We start from the raw sequence: 18,889 nt of genomic DNA, 5'->3' as shown, positions 1-18,889 counted from the left end.
AGCTACATGTGACTTTAACAGAGTAGGCCTCTTTGAAGTTAATTACTTTACTGAGCACAGCCCGTATGAGTATCTTCTAAGAAAACTGAATGCCTCTTTGAGGCATTTTCCAACACTCTTCTTTACTGAACATGCTTCATGTTAGAGTTTCCCTCTTTGTAACTGGTGCACGATAAACACAATAATCTGTGTTTATGATACTTTTAATTACTGAGTATTCTGATCAAAGATGTGATCCTCAAAACAATAATTACAAATAATGCTTTTATCATTGGATATCAATCTGCTTACATTCTACACAGTTTTCAGCACGTTAAAAGACTCAGTTTTAAATAGGATTCACAACCTCCAACTTACTACGCCTCAAGAACAAGTTGAATTATGTTTCCAGATACTGCTATTCCCCATCTAGGAGGTGACCGTTTCTTAGCATATCTCCACCACTTGAGAAACAACATTAAGCTTTCACTTATAAAACCCAGGCCTGATTTATTTTGCTTGAAACTGCCTAAACCTACCAAACCTAGCCGTGTCCTGTGTATGGGTGGTCAAAAACATACCCAGCAAACCTCCAACTTGTTCTCTACCACACTAACTGATATGCAACCAATGTCTCTCTATTGTTGGAACATTCTCTCACTTCAGAAGCAAATCCTGTCTGTCATCATTTTAACAGAAATAAAATGATGTGGGTCTCACCTTCGCTATGTGAAAAACACAAATCCATCAAACTCGTACTCAGCTGACAAACCTGATCCAAATATATCCCTATCTGGGTTGGTCTCTGAACTGCTCTCCATCCTTTACCCCATCACGTTGGTTTAACAAACACCCTGGACCTACATCAACCACCACCAGATGTGAAGCCCTCAGGGCTAGAGTCTTGCCATTGTTCCTTCTGTGTCTGTCCCTTTCAAGTCCACATTCACTGGATATGTGTGTGTGTGTGTGTGCACGTGTGAGTGTCCGGGTCCATGAGGGTGGGCAGGCTAATATTTGCCTGGCATGAACAGTGATGATCGAGCGGCTTCCTTAGTGAGTCTGCCCATGGTCAGTTAGTGGTTCCTTATCGTCTAAATTAAATGGTGTAACCACAAGTTTCCCAGATTGGAGGATTGCCTATTTACAAGACGTTCTCCTGTCATGACTTCCTTAGAAATTATCAAATACCCCACTAGACTCTTCAAAAAATACAAGAGCAGTCACCAGAAGAATCTGTTGTGAGGTTCAAAAGGGCCTGAACACAAGTGTCCTTTTTAAACTATGCATTTAGACTTGAAATCTTTTTCTAATGGTGATTTTTTACTTGCCTTGCACTTACACAATACTATACTTTGAAATAATTTTGCATGCAGCACATTTCTTAGTAAGCATTTTATCATGTCGCCCCCACAGTCTGTCCAAGTCTAGGAACATTGAATGTGATGCCTTTGCATGTGGTTGTCCGGTTTGAGACAGCTCTGAGTCTCAAGACAGACAATCACATCACTAAAATTATAAGGCCGAACCCAAGTCAACATCCAATCTTGTAGAGTCTCTTCTGTGCCAGGATACCTTTAGGCATTACCAGGCTGTGCATAATGGTAGTCTCACACATGCAGCCTGCACACATGTGCACAAACATGTACACACATGTTCAGCTGTCACCAGTCCAGTTGTCCATACCCTAGCTAAGTCGCAGCGGCCTTATCTTAAAACGTGGACACAGACGATAAACATGATCTGTCCAATTTGCATGTGATTGTGTTGTATCTATGCCTTTAATTATGTGCATTCCTTTCTGAGAATGCAGTCATGTCATCATAGAATGTAACATGTTTCTGCAGTTGCTTCTTGGTCTCGGATGTTGATGACTTGCCTCCCTGTTGGGCCAATAAACTACTTCTTTCTTGATTCACTCGTATTGCATCTTTACAATACTGGCGACGATGAGCCCAGCAGGCGATTATGAACCCAGCGTGAAAAGGATTTTCGTTTTTTTTTTAAAGAAAACTTTCGTTTTTTCATTTTTATTCATATGGGCTGCCGTGTTCATTTTTGACGTGTTCTGCGTCATTTCTACTGTGGCGATTTCCTTGGCAGCACTCAGCGGCAGGTACAGCTTTCTTTATTTAATAATTAGGGATCATTTGTGGAAAGTGTCCCTACCTTCGTTACTCGGCGTCTTTCAAATCCTGCACGCGAAGTGTTCAGACTGTGTTGGAGCGTGCCTGCCATTGTTGGAGCGTGTCTGCTTTGGAACGTCTCATCGTCATCTATCAAGCCGGCCCTCAGCCACACGTCACACGCAAATACACGCTCTACGTGTTGCCGTGGTGCTTAGCAACCGCGTCTCTGCTGTTTGACGCGCATTGTTGTTGCTACCTTGTCACCTAGCAACTGCGTGTTTGCCGTCCCGACGCGCTTTATCTTTCCCAAAACATTTACGGAAGTGTGCTGTGGCCCCGGATTCACATGTTGTTGTTTCCTTATTTTTGCAGATGTTACCACGTTTTCAAGGTAGTTCGAGGCAAGTCATAATTTATTATGTTTGATGCAAATTTGACCATTTGATTTTCGTAGTCAGCTAGAAATCAGCTGGAAGTCATTTCCTTTACTTTGGAACTTATCGTTGTTCGTATGAAGATAAGAAGTATTATTTAAGAAGAGAAGCATCCAAGTAAAGCGAGTAGTAAGAAGTATCTGAGAAAAGCTGTACGCAGTATGGAGTAGCTGCAGTAAAGTAGTTAGGAGTATCCTGGAAAAGAAGGCAGTACGCACTAAAGAGAAGCTGCAGAGAAGCTTTTCTTGTTGTTATTTTAATTCTTTATTTTGAATTATTATTTTAGATTGTTGTGTTAGCTTATTTAGTTAACTTATTGTGTTAGTTTGTTTAGTCGTTTTTCCTTTCAGCATGTCGTCTTCTGCAAGTGGAATGAATCAACCTCCCCAGTTTTTAAGTGAGCAAGGTGAACCAATTTTACCGTGGAAAAAGTGGAAACCTATTTTTGACTCTTATTTACTTGCCATTGGTGGAGAGAAGTTTTCTGCTGTCAGGAAACAAGCTGTTTTATTGAACAACCTTGGTATCGAAGGAAGAAATATTTATGATAGTCTAGATCCGATACCTATTGGCAGGGGAGCTGGTGAACCTTCGGATGTGTATGAAATGAGTGTACTTCTCCTTAAAAATCATTTTGGTGCACGCATTAACGTTGTCATGGAGAGACACAAATTTTTCATGCGCACTCAAGCTAAAAGTGAGAGAGTTGGAAACTATGTTGCAGCACTTAAATCTCTTGTACAAACTTGTGAATTTGAACTTTTGACTGACTCTCTCATTCGTGATCAACTGGTTCGTTGTACTAATGACCTCAAAATCCAAGAAAAACTGTTGTCTAAAAATCCTAATTTAAAATAGGCCATACTTATTGTTGAGAGTGTTGAACATACCTCTACTTGGGTTAAGGAGATCAGGAAGGGTCCTTCTCAAAATGATCCTGTTTCCAGTGTTAGTCATGAACATCGCCAAATTTTTCAACCAGAGTGTAGTGTTGCTGCTGTTAGTAAAGCTCCTCCCAAACAAGAGAAAACCATTCTTAAGGCTGAAAGGCCTAAACAAAACTACAATGTTAACAGTTTTAACAGAGAGAGTAAATTTAGATGTCCCAGATGTGGTAGTGAGAAGCATGGACCGAACTATCCGAACTGTTTTGCTAAAAGTACTGTTTGTAGAAATTGTGGAAGGAAGGGCCACTATGCAAGGATGTGTAAGAGCAACAAAGTTAATTGTATTGATGATGATGAAGTTTACTCCCAGGATTCAATTCATTGCATTACAAATGATGTTGTTAATGGTGTGAGTCAAGTTGATGATGATGAAGTACTTATGCCCTCTTGTGACATCCAAATTACTAACAAAGTTGTCCCCGTACTTGCTGACTCTGGTTCACTGTTTACTCTTATCAGTGATAAGTTTTGGTTTGCCAATTTTGATGGAGATAAAATCAAACTTTTGGCTCCTGATATCAATCCTGTTGGGTATGCTAAACGAAGGATTGAAGTATTAGGATACTCCATCCAAACCATTGCTTTTAAAGGCAGAGAAACTGTTGGTAAAGTTTACGTCGCAAAGAGGGGTGATAATCTCCTTGGATGGCGTCACCAATGGAATCTAGGAATTACTTTAAATCCTAATGCACCCGAACAGGTTATGTTGGTTTCTCATTTGGGTGATTTTTCAGACATTGTTGAGAAATTTCCTGAAGTTTTTAGTGAGGATCTGGGCTTACTGAAAGGTTTCAAACACAAGATAGTTTTGAAAGGGAATGCCAAGCCTGTGGTACACAAGGTCCGGAAAGTGCCCAATCTCATGTTAAAACCTCTTCAAGTTGAAATTGACAGGCTGTTGAAACTTGGTATTGTTGAAGAGATAGAATCCTCAGAATGGCTTGCGCCAATTGTTTTGGCACCTAAGGACAAGGGCACCAAAATTAGGATGTGTGTGGACCTCAGGAGTCGTAATAGTTCAATTTGGGTTGAAAGGCAGCCTTTGCCTAATATCAATGAGATTTTGACCAAGTTGGGTGGTGCTACCATGTTTAGCGTTATGGATTTGTCAGCAGCATACCACCAGGTTCTATTACATGAGGAGTCAAGACACTTAACTTCTTTTGTGACTCCTATTGGTGCATACAGGTTCATTAGGATGCCTTTCGGTTTAGCCAGCGCAGCTGCCTGTTTTCAGAGAGTCATGAAAAATATTCTATCAGGGATTGATTGTGTCCTCTTCTTCCAGGACGACATTTTGGTCCACGGGATTGACGTTAGCAGGCATGATGTTATCTTATTTGCTGTTTTGACTAGACTCAAGGAAGCTGGTTTAACCTTGAAACGGGAGAAATGCAAATTCAGGGTTAAGTCTGTGTCTTATTTGAGACACAACATATCTGGGGAGGGCATCAGTCCAAAGATTGACCTTGCAGAGGCTATTCTTCAAGCTCAAACCCCTTCTAACAAGGATCATGTAAAATCCTTCAATGGTTTGTCAGAATGTTATTCTAAGTTTATTCCAAATGTTGCTAGTGTTATGCAACCTATCAGACTTCCTCTCAAAAAGGGTGCTGTTTTCAATTGGAACAAGGAGTGTTCTGATGCTTTTGACACTGTCAAGTCTGAGATTGCAAAGATGCCAACGTTGGGGCATTTTGATGTGCACAAGAAGACCATTTTGTCCACTGATGCTAGTTTACGTGGTTTGGGGGCTGTATTGTCACAGTTTGTGGATGGTTCAGAAAAGGGTATTGGTTTCGCGTCTCGTCCTTGAAGGGTGCTGAGGAGCGATATTCGGTCATTGAGCGTGAAGCCTTAGCCTGTTTTTGGGCCATCAAGCATTTTAGGTTTTATTTGTGGGGCCTACCTTTTGTGGTTAGATCTGATCACAAACCTCTTGTGCAATTGTTCTCATGTAGGAATGTCGAATGTACAACTCCTAGGATTAAGAGATGGGTTGAAGGACTCATGGAGTACAATTTCTGTGTTGAGTACTCACTGGGTCTCAAGAATGTTCCCGCAGACTTTCTCTCTAGGTTACCCCTTGATAAGTTGGCCATGTATGATCCAGATTCTCCTACTGTCTCATGGGTAAGGGAGTCTGCATTAAATGAAGTGGAATGGAAAGACAGTTTTTCTGATGATCCAGCTAGGAATTTTATTTTGGAAGCAACGGTCAATGGTTGGCCTGTTTTGAAAGAAGTTCCTGATCCTGCTAAAGGTTATTGGAATGTAAGGGATGAATTGAACATTGTTCAGAGTGAATTGTTTAGAGGCAATAGACTGATACCCCTTTTGGAATGAGGGGAAAGATAATTAACTTAGCTCATGAGGGACATTTAGGTCGTAGCCTCACCAAAGCAAGGGTCAGAGAATCCTATTGGTGGCCTGAGTTGGACCGAGAGGTTGAAATTGTTGTCAAGGATTGCCACATTTGTGCTGGTAATGACAAATCCAGGAAGGTGAACACCGCTCCTCTTTCTCCTGTTGCCATACCTGAACGTCCTTGGTCTAAAGTTGCTGTTGATATTATTGGACTATTTGAGAACCTCAGACCCTCTGAGAGATTTGTTGTCGTTCTAGTAGATTACACTTCAAAGTGGTTGTCTGCTTCTTGTATGGGAACTGTTTTAAGTAAAAATGTTATTGAGTTTTTAAAGGATGCTTTTACCTGTGAAGGAGTACCTGACATTTTGGTCTCTGATAATGGTGTCCAATTCACCTCCCAGGAAATGTCTGATTTTCTCAAGGATCTATCTATCACCCATCATAAGACTGCCCTTTATTCTCCGCAGGCAAACGGCTTGGTGGAAAGCATGAATAGGTTAATTAGGGCATGTGCTCAGACTGCTTTGGAGAGAAGACTTCCTTTGTAACCTATTCTCAGAGAAAAACTGTGGGCGCACAGAAACACTCCCAATAGTGTAACTGGGATTTCGCCTTTCAAGAAACTCAAAGGTAGAGTTGCTGGTTCCAAGCTTAATCCTTTGTGGTTGTCTGCTAAGGATAGAGGCTCTGTACTCAATGATTCTAGGTTAGGAAACTACCAGGATAAGTACAAGCGCAGATTTGACGTCTTGAAGGGGGCGAAGGATTCTTTTTGGAAAGTAGGTGATTTTGTTTTTATCAAAAAGGCTGTTTGGTCCCCTAAGGATGAGTCCAAGTTCTTTGGGCCTAGGCGCATTGTAAAGGTCATGAAGAATGTGATGATGCTTGCTGGGGGAGATGTCTGGAGCATGTCACGTTTGTCAAGGTGTGTGGAGGGGGATGATGGTATTGTGAAACCTGATGGTATTGTGAAACCTGCGCCAGTGAAATCTGGTCCAGTGAAATCTGGTCCTGTACCTGGAAAATGTATTGTGGAGACTGCTCCAGTGAAATGCTCAGATCTTGAACGCTCGTTCCAACTTCCTCAAGGTGAGCATGTGCTTCCTCAAGATGAGCGCGTCCCTTCTCGTGGGACAAACTCTAGAATCAGGAGACCTCCTTTGTATCTCCAAGATTACTATTCTGAATGATTCTTTCCTTTCACTGGATCTTTGTTTTCTGTTTATTTTCTTTTTCTTTTTCTTCCTCTTTCTTGTTTTATTTTGTTATTATAATAAGGGAGATATGTTGTATCTATGCCTTTAATTATGTGCATTCCTTTCTGAGAATGCAGTCATGTCATCATAGAATGTAACATGTTTCTGCAGTTGCTTCTTGGTCTCGGATGTTGATGACTTGCCTCCCTGTTGGGCCAATAAACTACTTCTTTCTTGATTCACTCGTATTGCATCTTTACAATAGATTGCTTACCCAGAGTAAAGGTCCAAAAATTGGGTGATCACAAGGTGAAAAATCCAGGCATATTAAACTGGCGGAACCTATATTTTATTTATATATATATATATTTATAGAGTGCTACATTCATTCCACTGGGATATCACAGCACTGGCTGTGGTAGAGAGATGATGAGTCAGGTTATTTTAATTGGGGGCAAATGGCAGTGCTAGGGAAATAGATGTGTTTTGAGTTTCTTCCTGAACGTCATGTGTTCTTCAGTTAGTCGTAACTCCAGCAGAAGCTCATTCCAATAAAGTGCTGCAAGGTGCGAAAAAGTGCATCCACCTGTCCTGCTCTTACTGATTCTTTAGGTCTCTGCTAATGCTAAGCTGCTTGACCTTAGACATCTGGGTGGAACATAACATTTGATTCTATTCTGGAGAATCTTGGGCCTGTGTGATGAAGTGCCCTAGGGGCATGTCCTAGCAGTTTGAAACGCGCTCTTTGGCGCATGGGCAGCCAGTGAATTTGCTTTAGGCATTTTCTTGCAGAGCTGCATCTGCCCTCATTGCACACTAGTCTGGCTGCTGCATTCTGTATGACATGCAGACGTTTAAAAAGATAATCTGGCATGCCAACAAAGAGTGCATTTCTGTAATCCAGCCTGCTGACAAGCAGTGCTTGTGTAATGGGTCTCCTGCTTTCCAGAGGAATCCAAGGAAATAGACTTTTTAGGAGCTTCAAGGTAGCGAAGCTTCTACCACACATGATGCGTACATGGTCTTTTTATTGCTAAGTTATTGTCGATGGTGATGCCCAAGTTTTTGACTCACTGCTTTGGAACTGGCACTGCGCCCAAAGAGAGGAGCCACCAGGATGTGTCCCAAATGTGATTGGCTCCACCGAGAAGCAAAATATCAGATTTCTCTGCGTTGAGCTTTAGGCAGTGCGCTGACATCCAGTTTTCTATCTCAGTAAGGCAGTTATTGAGTTTGGATCTGGTGTCATCATGCTTGTTTCCAGTGGCTATTGTCAGTTGGGTATCGTCCACATAGGAGCAGATTCCTTTGCTAAAGGACAAACCTACCAGCTGATTCATCAAGGGAGCATCACCGGTAGCCATGACTTTTCTGTAGCTTGCACTATGTTCTCTGCTCGATATCACAATCAGTCGATGCTGAGGCTACTTTGGCCTAAGCCTGCAGCTCCTTCAATGCTGTCGTCAACAAGGACTCTATTGACACTAAAGACCTCCAGGAAGCAAAAACGTAAACTTCTCCCCCTAGAGCTTTTCCCTCTTAAATAAATGGCTTCGCCAAGGATCCATTGAGGAGGAACTTTTCCACCAGGAGGAACCTGATCCTGTTTCTCTTTCATGCTCCATTGCAGTCTGCATGAAAGCGCAGCCTTGTCACAGTCTAGTGCAACCAGTTGCCCACAGTTGACACATGCTTTTTGGTGCCATTTTTGTTTACAACTCTATAAAATCAAATAGCCACTTTCCCTTATTGGATTCTTATCATATTAGTGTCATTTTAATATTGAAAATATTCTCATTTTTTATAAATTTGAGTGCAATTTTCACTGCATTATGTTTTTGACTTGTATCTGTTTTGTTACTCCTAATTTACAAATTGTCTTAAATTAAGCCTGTCTGCTCTTTGGTACAGCTACCAGGCGTTGAGCTCAGGTTTAAATGACTGAACCCTTTAAAGGCCCTAACAAGGAGAGTGCCATTATTACTTATGGGGGACTAAGGAACACCCGACTAATAATTTCCTATCTCCCAATTGGCCATTGATGCATAAAAGAATCAACCTAGTCTACTTTTCCTCTGAACAGGAGTAGCACTAATATACACACTTCTGCAACATAAAACATGCAACCTAAAAAAGAGTCAAGTTGAAGATAGGAGACAAGGAGAAAATGGATGTTTAATGCAGGAATAATAACTATGCTGCAGTATTCATTCACCAGTGACCATAATTGCACCAGTGAATGCGTTCTAGATAGCCACCATCTTTTGCTCTGCAACTTCACACCCTTCCTGCCACTGTTTTTTATGGTGAAAGTACGCTTGATTGCAATACATACTGTATATTGCATAATTTAAACCTGTTTTAACACAGGAAGTCAGGGGCATATTACCAAGCAATAGCGATAATTATCGCAATTGCTTGGTTAGAGACAAAATTTTACCGATGAGCTGCGGCGATTTTTATCGCAGATAAACCTTGGTATTACCAAGGTTTAAACAGACGTAATGCATGAATATCGCTGAAAAGTCAGCGATATTCATGCATTACCGAGCAAATGCTCTTAGCCATGTTATCCACCTCCCATTGGATAACATGGCTAAGAACTGCTCAGGGCAGGTGTTAGATTTTGGAGATATTCGCGCTTAGCGCGAATATCTCCAAAAGTTGGTAATAGGAGATAGCGATGTTAGCGACTGTTTCCAGTCGCTAACATCTTGGCACGCCCACTTTGCATGTCATTAGTGATAAATATCACTGACATGCAAAGTGGGGCCCAAGATGGTCGCTATCTCCTACTAGCTGTCACTAACTGGTGTTAGCGACAGCTAGGTAATAGGGAGATAATTTTATCTCCGCTTTCTTGGCTTTTAAAGCCAAAAAAGCAGAGATAAAGCCCCTTGATAATATGCCCCTAAGTTCCCTGTTGTAGTACTCCAGTGTACAATGATCAATTATTAGCCATCTAACAATGAATGCTGTAAGAAAGGTCCGAGTTGTTTTTTTTTTTTTAAGTTTAAAAGGACTTTATTAAAGAAAAAGATTGCAAGAAAATCGTATACAACATGAGTGTAATACAGAGAGAAAAAAGCAATCAAATATAACAATAATATATATGTAAAACCAAGAAGGGGGTAAGGGGAGGAAGGAAAAGAGAGAAAAAGGAAGGGGAGAGAGAAAGAAAGAAAAAAGGGGGGGGGTGGACTGAAAAAGGGGAAAAACATTAATCATCCTTTATATATCATATGTAGGGCTCCCGATTTTCCGTTTAAACGGATTTATACACATAAATACAGACGGAAAACATTTTTTCCTTTGTCTGTATTTATAAATAGACACGGAAAAATACTGACAAACTAGCAATGTGTTTATCAGTGTCTGAGGTTCACAGGGGCTGCAGAAAGAAATTTGAAACCGTTTCCAGATTCCCCTGCAAACTATTCTTCCATCTAAATCACCCTAAGCACCCCCCTGCTGAGTGATTTGTTTCCAGGGAGCCTCTACTATCACCCTGACAGCAGCAGTCCAGGAGCGCTTATCAGCTTTTTTAATGCACACTCTCGGCTGTTTAGCCTGTAATTAGCTGTCTCTTTCTCTCGGTGCCTGTGTAGATCGCTAGAAAGGAAAAGGAGGGAGCACCATGGGTAAGTAGAGAGGGGACCCAGGACACACTAAAATCACAGCGTGGGCATTGTCCATCACAGTGTCTGGCATAGTGATGTCATGGCCAACTAAAGGACACTATTAAAACTTTCAACCCTGGCAATCCGCAAAGTCAAGTGCAGGGAGCACGGAGCGATACCAGGAGGGCAAAGGTGATTATTATATCACCTTGAGTGACTGCCAACATTGATAATGCAGGGTGCTGCCCCGACCCACTAAAAAATGGTTTAAGCAGTAATCTTTATCTTTTCAGTTTTACATAGTGTGAACTCGGCCGAACGGTATTGTAGTGCTTTACGTGAGCACCAGTTACATTAAGCAAGACTATCAACATTTCTTATATTTAGGCAAAGGGAGATTAAGTGAATCACAGTATGTTGAGCCGGCGCCGAGATTCAAAACTAAATCCCCCTGCCCCAAAACCAGCAGCTCTGGCCGTCACACCACATGCTCTTCCTCGTTCGACCTGGATCGCCTGTTTTCTTTTAAGATTCGAGTAAACTGATTCCGTTCGGCAAAAAGTTGACTACTGTGACCATTTCAGAGGTACCTGCAGACAGCGCCTAACACCACCTCCCCTACAGGCACAGGTGTAAGAATGAACACACCACACAACAAAGCGCCAAGAGGTGAAGAAATGGCTTGTTACACTTGGCATATATACTTGCCTGTAGTGCTTGTAATACACAAACATGTTGGCGCTTACTATTAGCCACAAACATACAGGACTTCGACTGCCTCATCACCCTGACCCACAGCTCCAACTGGAAGCTCAGCCAGTTAAGCGCTCACTGTTGACATCTGGCGAGATCAGCACAACACAACTTCAAAACCAAGCCTTTCATCCTTCCAAGGTCGGTAAATGGTGTGTTATAAATTTGGGTTTATATGACATTTGCAGACCTCACAAACTGAAGTAAGAGGCACTATAGAAAATGTTATTGTTTTATAACGTGCTGAATTCACTGCCCAAGGAAGACAGTAGAGAGCCCTGAAGTGCTTCCAGTGTGACACGTGGCGCTTGCTTCCAGTGTGACACGTGGCGCTTTACATAGCGTTATGCATTCCGCATAAGGCCTTCTGGAACGAAAGTTCAAGAGTCCTACAGAAATGGGCCCCCACTGGGTTTCATACAAGCATCCACCATTGCATAAAATACAAACATAAGGCAGCCAATCAAAATCCAGCAGTAACAAATACAAGGATGGGGAGCAAAGCCCGGGCTCGGGGGCACCTCTTAACTCAGCCTGGAACCGAACCCACCCAGAGAGAGACAACTTCAGAGCGCCCATCTTCAGAAAGGCCTTGGAAAAGAAGGGGTGTACTACTGTAGACAAAACTTTGCACTGGTTTAGAAATTGACTGGATGGATTTGTACCACACTAGCAGCTTGTGCAAGGGGGACGCCTTCTTGTACAAACGGTGGCAGCACGATGAAAATATAATTACAATTGATTTGTTCAACAATAGCTGTGTTTACATGACCGAAGTGGGAAAATATGCTTTCCCCTTCCAAACCTGAAATACCACCATGTGTTCGCCCAGCCCTCCTTCATTTAGCACTCAGTGCCCCCAGAGTGAAAATCATTCTGTTCTATTTGTTTTACAGGGTTATTCGAAGACTAGGATGGTCATTTGAATGTATCTGTCACTCTTTTAAAATAAAATGCAATGTAATGCTTACACGTATTTTCCATGTTGTTAAAACCATTTCGTTCTTTTCATATAAATATTTATATAATATGGAGCAGAGAAAAATATATTTGCCCCCATTCCTTGCCCGGCAAAATCGTAGGCAAGTAGGGCTCTCTCATTTGGTTAAGCCTCTTATACTGGGCCTTCACAGGCAGCACTTTTATTTATCTTGAAGTGAGTAACCAGGCCCAAATCTCGGCGTCTGCTCACCATCCCGTGATTCTGGGCAAATTACCTAAAGTGAAATGCATGCTCATGTAACGGGTACAAGCGTCAAGAGGCCACTTGCACGCTGTTTCCTGGACTACTTCTGCTATGAAGTGAAGGAGTGGGGGCGCTAGAGGGCGCACGAGCGGAATGGCTGCTTGAACGCGCAGCTCCCGCACCTTGGTCAATGATCCTGCTGTTATCTGCTGCCACGGAGTGCCAAATCTCCTGATTTTCACGTCGCCTGCAGAAGGTGTCACACCCTACAATCGACCCAAGTTTGGTGGCGCTCAGGCGCTCGCACCTCGAGCTACGGACGCCTGAAGATCCAGCGGAGATCACACTGGAGCTGACGGATCGCGGTGGCCGGCTGCGGCGATCTACGCAACACCGGGGTTGACCACGAGGATCTGGGCCGCGTGCCGGACGGATGGCGGCCTGCTGCTGAGACCTCGTGTGCGGACCTGGCTGGGCGGTAAGAGGCTGTCACCCCACCCGTGCAGAGCCCCCCCCCCCTCTACCACTACTGCCCTCGCTCCTGGGGCTTTGGACTGACCCGCTACTGGCTGCTGGTGGGGGCTGCGGCGAGGCCCGTGTCCTGGGTCCGTGTGGGTGCCCACGACTGCCTGGGACTCTTGGCGGTACGGCAGGTCCCTGCAACATACCGGATTTGTAGCTGCGTGTTGCGCCTGGCCCCCGCAGTGCACGGTGCTGTCACGTTTCATGCCCGGAGCGTCCATTGCGCTGCTGCCCCACCTCTGGACCCTGGGTGGCCCTGCGGACTGCTGCGCCGCCGACTGCTGTCACGGAGGGGACCCTGCTCCTCTCCCGGCTCTGCTGTGGCCTCGCACCTCCTCTGGGGACCCCGGCACACGGAAGACTCACGCTGCACCTTCCCTAGGGGGCTCCTCTTCTGCCACCTCGCTCCACCGGTGCCCTGCCGCTCTCTGAGTCTACCCGCCTGGGCCATTGGCGCCTCCACTGAACTGCGCATAGAGGCCCGGAGCCTCCCCTGCCTCGACGCCTCCTTCTGCACAGCCTCACGGCGCTTTGGATCCACACAGGTCTCCTGTACCCCTGAGCCCGCCTTTGTATTGGCCCTTGCTGTCCCACTGTGGCACCTGCGAAATCACTACCCTGCTACAGTCGCCTCCCACTGGGGTACCCTGACACTCCGCCACGCTCCACGGCGCACAGGTGCGAGGATAGCTAACCACCATGGTGCGGCCTGAACATCGGCAGGCGAAGCTTAGCTTTGAAGGCGCAAAAAAAGGAGCGAAATCGGTACAAGCGGATCCTGTACCTAGCGCATCGTCCCCACAAGCTACCGGCTCGGCTGCTGCGGGCGTTGATCTGACCAACTTAATACAGGAGATGCGGCAGGGGTTTGCCACGGTGGTTGAGAAGGTGGATGGGGTCACTGCTCGACTGGACGCGCTAGTGCACAAAGTTGATCGTCACGAAGAGCGCATCACAACTGCGGAGCAACGTATATCCGACACTTCAGACATTACCGCGACCCACACGACGCAACTGAGCAGGATGGACAACTTGCTTAGGGTCATAGCGGCTAAGAATGAGGACTTGGAGGCTCGCAGCCGCCGGAATAACATACGGGTCACCAATGTGCCGGAGTCCACAGACACGGGCAGGATGGAGCTATACATCGAGAAGTTGCTCAGAGGCTCGCTCGGCGAGGATGCCTTCTCGCCACAATTTATCGTTGAGAGGGCCCACCGATCCCTGGCACCTGTGCCCAAGCCTGGGCTCCCACCGAGGCCCATAATAGCTCGTCTCTTGAATTACCGTGACCGGGATACTGCGCTTCGGGCGGCCCGGACTCAGAGGTCGCTGCATTACAATGGTGTGACGTTCTCCATTTACCCAGACTTCACGCCCATGGTCCAGGAGGAGCGACGCAAATTCCTTCCGGTAAAGAAAAAGTTGCGAGAGGCCCAAATAGACTATGCGCTCTTGTATCCTGCGAAACTCCGAGTCACGCACCAGGGCACACAAAGATTCTTCACTAATCCGCAAAAGGTTGAAGACTTCCTGAAATCGCTTCGAAGGTCCCAGCGGGATGGTCGAGCTGATGATGAAGGTCATGAAGAGGCAGACTAATCCTCATCACCCTGGAACGGCTAACTGATGCCTTGTGCTGCTCCGTACGCCTTATCTACTCAGGATGGTTTTCTTTACACGGACTGCTGCACGGACACTGGGTGGATTGCGGATGATGGACATGCGCTGAACCTGCACCCCTGTGGTAACGTAAAACCAAGGTCCACTTTTCTGACCCTAGTCTCCCCCGAGGGCGGCACAGTGATGGAGCTCAGGGTCAGGGAGTGGCTGTGCGCACTCTATGTGTTACCCCTATTGGGTGATCCCCTTTACCTTGCTAATGTTTGAGTTTTTGCTGTTGCGGGATTTGGGTGGGGAGGGATGGGGGAAGGGCTGTTGGGTGGGAGAGATCGGCTTCTGGCATGATTGGGATGCTGGGGTGGGTGGGGGGTGGGGATGTTTCAAGAGGCAATCATTGACTACACTTTCCACGTGGACATTATTCTGGTGTGTGCACCGTTGCTGGTTGGGCGGGGGTGGCTATGTTATGCTGCCTGTCTTGGCGCTGCTATGTTATCTTACTGATCTATCCATGGCGGCTCTGTCTGCATGTGTTCTGCTAGCCTGCTTGTCCAGTAATGCATGGGGGCTGTACAAACTGTGTATATTTCCGATACCTGGACTACACTCTGGCACTGTCGGGGAGGGGGAGGTTGCATTTTGCGGCCCTCTGGGGCCCTCCTTTACTCGTCGTTGTTTTGCCCATGGCTGATTTAAATGCGAATGCGCAATTGACATGTTTATCCTGGAATGTCCGCGGACTGAATAATGCTAGGAAATGCCGTAATGTTATTGCCTACCTCGATAGACATCATGTGCAGCTGGCCATGTTACAAGAGACACATCTGCCCGCACGAGGTGGCGCCACTTTTGCAAAGAAATGGGCTGTACACCGTATCTTTTCCTCTTATTCGACTTATGCCAGGGGGGTGGCAGTTCTTGTTGCCCGCAATGTGCCTTTCCAACCATGTGGGGACATGTCGGACAGAGAAGGCCGTTATGCTCTATTATGGGGCAGACTAGGCCGTGACCTGTATCTGTTTGTGTCCGTATATGCACCTAATATTGATTCACCTGCCTTTTTCACCACTCTGTGGGGTCAGATAGTGGCTGTTGGGGCGCGACACATAGTATGGGGTGGTGATTTCAACCTGGCATTGATACCCATGTTAGACAGAGCGGATGGGGTTGGCTCCTATAAGCCGAGGGCCAGGGAGGCACTGGGGGGAGTCATCGAGGAGGGTGGACTTCTAGATATATGGAGACACTCACATCCTAATGGAAGGGAGGGTACACATTTCACCTCTCATACTGGGACATGGGCACGCCTGGATTACTTCTTAGTCACTAGGATGGTCGCTGCGGACTTAGTGGGGGCTACTCACCTGCCTAGAACCTACTCTGATCACAGCCCTGTACTTTTAAGATTCCGTATCCCTGGGTGGGATGCTCCCCGGCCGCAGTGGCGGTTACGCCCTGCTGTACTTCTTGACAACCTGTTTTGCACTGAACTGGGGGAAGAGATAGCGGACTTCTTTTCCAGAAACAAGGGGACGGTTGACTCGGTTGAGACCATTTGGGAGGCGTTTAAGGTCACCGTCAGGGGGTACTGCATATCTAAGAGCCACGGGGTACTACGTGATATTCTGCACTCCATTACCACACTGGAGAAGGACTTACGGTCCCTGGAACTCCGCATGACATCAGACACTGACCCCGGCCTGCATGCCGCCTTTAGGGAGTCACTATCAAGGTATGAGGAGGAGGCTGCCAGGGAAGCGAAGTACCGGGGCAAGCATTGGACAGCCCGTAAATACTGTGAAGGCGATAGGCCCGGGAAGGTACTGGCCACACTCACGCAACCCTCACATGTGCACCACACCATATTGGAAATCACCGACGCCGCCGGTACCACTGTGCGTGACCCTGATGCAATATTACACACATTCGCAATGCACTACTCCTCACTATACACCTCCACTGCGGAGGCGGATGCGCCCTATGCATCATACCTCAACGATGTGGCGTTATGCTGGCTCAGCGATGGGGACAGGGAGTTTCTGGCTGCGCCCTTCGAGCTCGAAGAGGTGCGTGAGGCAATTATGTCCCTCAGGAATGGCAAGGCCCCGGGCCTTGATGGCATACCTGCCGAATTTTATAAAGCCTACATTGATGTTATGGCGCCAGTGCTTCGAGAGGTGTTTACGGAATCCCTTGCTGATGGTATTCTTCCCCGCTCTATGCGCGAGGTGGTGATCACCTCCCTCCTAAAGCCAGATAAAGACCCCACATCATGCGATTCTTACCGCCCGCTCTCCCTCCTAAACTGTGACGTCAAGATCCTTGCCAAGGTGCTAGCCACTCGACTATCGCTCCTTATGACCAGACTTGTATTGCCTGATCAGTCTGGCTTTGTGGCGGGCAGATCTACGTCCCACAATCTTCGCACCCTCTTCTCCTTGCTCCGCACAGTTCACCCTGACACCCCAGTGGCAGCTGTATTCCTCGATGCCACCAAGGCTTTCGATTCTATTGAATGGCCTTACCTATTTTCGGTACTGGCTAGCATGGGGTTCCCTAAGCTATTCCTGTCCTGGGTCCGCCTCTTGTACACGGATCCCACGGCCAGGGTGCTGATTAACGGACGCCTGTCGCAGGCCATCGCGCTCACGAGGGGCACTCGGCAGGGATGCCCGCTCTCTCCCCTGTTATTCGCCATCGCGGTTGAGCCTCTTGCCTGTCGCCTACGGCAGCTGAATCGAACTGGTGCTGTGCAATGCCTGCAGCGGCAAATTGACGTATCGCTCTATGCGGATGACATCACGCTGTACGTCAAGCATCCTGAGACACATCTGAATCCCCTACTTCGGGAATTTATTTTATTCGGCGGTATGTCTGGAGTCCACATAAACTGGACCAAGTCGCAATTTTTCCCACTAACGGATGCGGTGTGCGACTTCCCCCTTGATTACCCGTTGGAGTGGTGTAGTACGGATCTCCGCTATCTGGGAATCCGCATCTCTCGTGACAAGGACGAGACACTGCGTTCCAATTATGGAGTTGCCATGACCAAATTAACTGCCTCCATCGACAGATGGATCACGTTACCACTCTCTATGGCCGGGAGGGCCTCGCTCATAAAAATGGTGGTCCTACCCCGCTTTCTGTACCTTTTCCTCAATGTCCCTTACTTCCCTGGGGCTTTCTTTTTCAAAACGCTTCGGACGGAGTTACGCAGGCTTTTCTGGGGAGGCAAGAGCTCCCGGTTAAAATGGTCGACGCTGATCCTTCCCTATGAAAAAGGAGGTTTTGACGTCCCAGATTTTGAGGCATACTACCAGTGCGCACAGGCGCAATTCGCCTACCACTGGATGGCTCCTACCCCCTTTATGCCACACATAGCGGTCGAAGACTGGATCGTGCACCCAATCCCGCTCAATGGGCTGCTGCACTGTCCTGAGGCGTCCATAACCACGCCGAATACCTCGGTTTCCTGCACTCTGGACGCGTGGCGCCGCATGGCTAAAAGCTTATCATGCCCATTGATCTACTCGCCCAGGTTACCGCTTGCCTACCACCCGGAGCTCACACTGTTATCGGAAACGGGTTTCCGACGTCTTTGTGATACACTACGTGTCACCTGCTGGGGCGATCTGTTTCATGAGGGTCGTTTCAAGTCGGTTGACCTGTTCTTCAAAACGCATGAGAGCACCCCCCTCGAGCTCTTCTATTACATCCGCTTGCGTGCAGGGATGAAAGATATTTTACCTGATTATCCCATTGAGCCCGAGACCCTCCCTCCGCTGCACTTCTTATTAGGGTCACAGGACGGTACACATCTGGTCTCTGGACTCTACCGTCAGCTCCGCAGTGCTGCCCCTGATCCGGAATCCGCTGCTCGAACGCGCTGGTCTGCTGAGCTTGCGACTGAGGTGTCGGACGACCAATGGCACTATTGCTGCGCGCTCACTTCCCGTATATCTGCCAGTAGCAGGTTGAAAATTATCCACTATAGATTTCTTCAACGAGTGTACTACACGCCGGTGCGGAAACTTAGGTTCGGACTGGCGGATAATGACCGATGCGAGCGCTGTCATGCTGACCATGCTGACCATGCTGATTTTCTCCATCTGGCATGGGAGTGTCCCCAG

The sequence above is a fragment of the Lissotriton helveticus genome, chromosome 4_1, assembly GCF_964261635.1.
Source record: "Lissotriton helveticus chromosome 4_1, aLisHel1.1, whole genome shotgun sequence".
NCBI lineage: Eukaryota > Metazoa > Chordata > Amphibia > Caudata > Salamandridae > Lissotriton > Lissotriton helveticus.
This window is presented reverse-complemented; position numbering follows the sequence as displayed.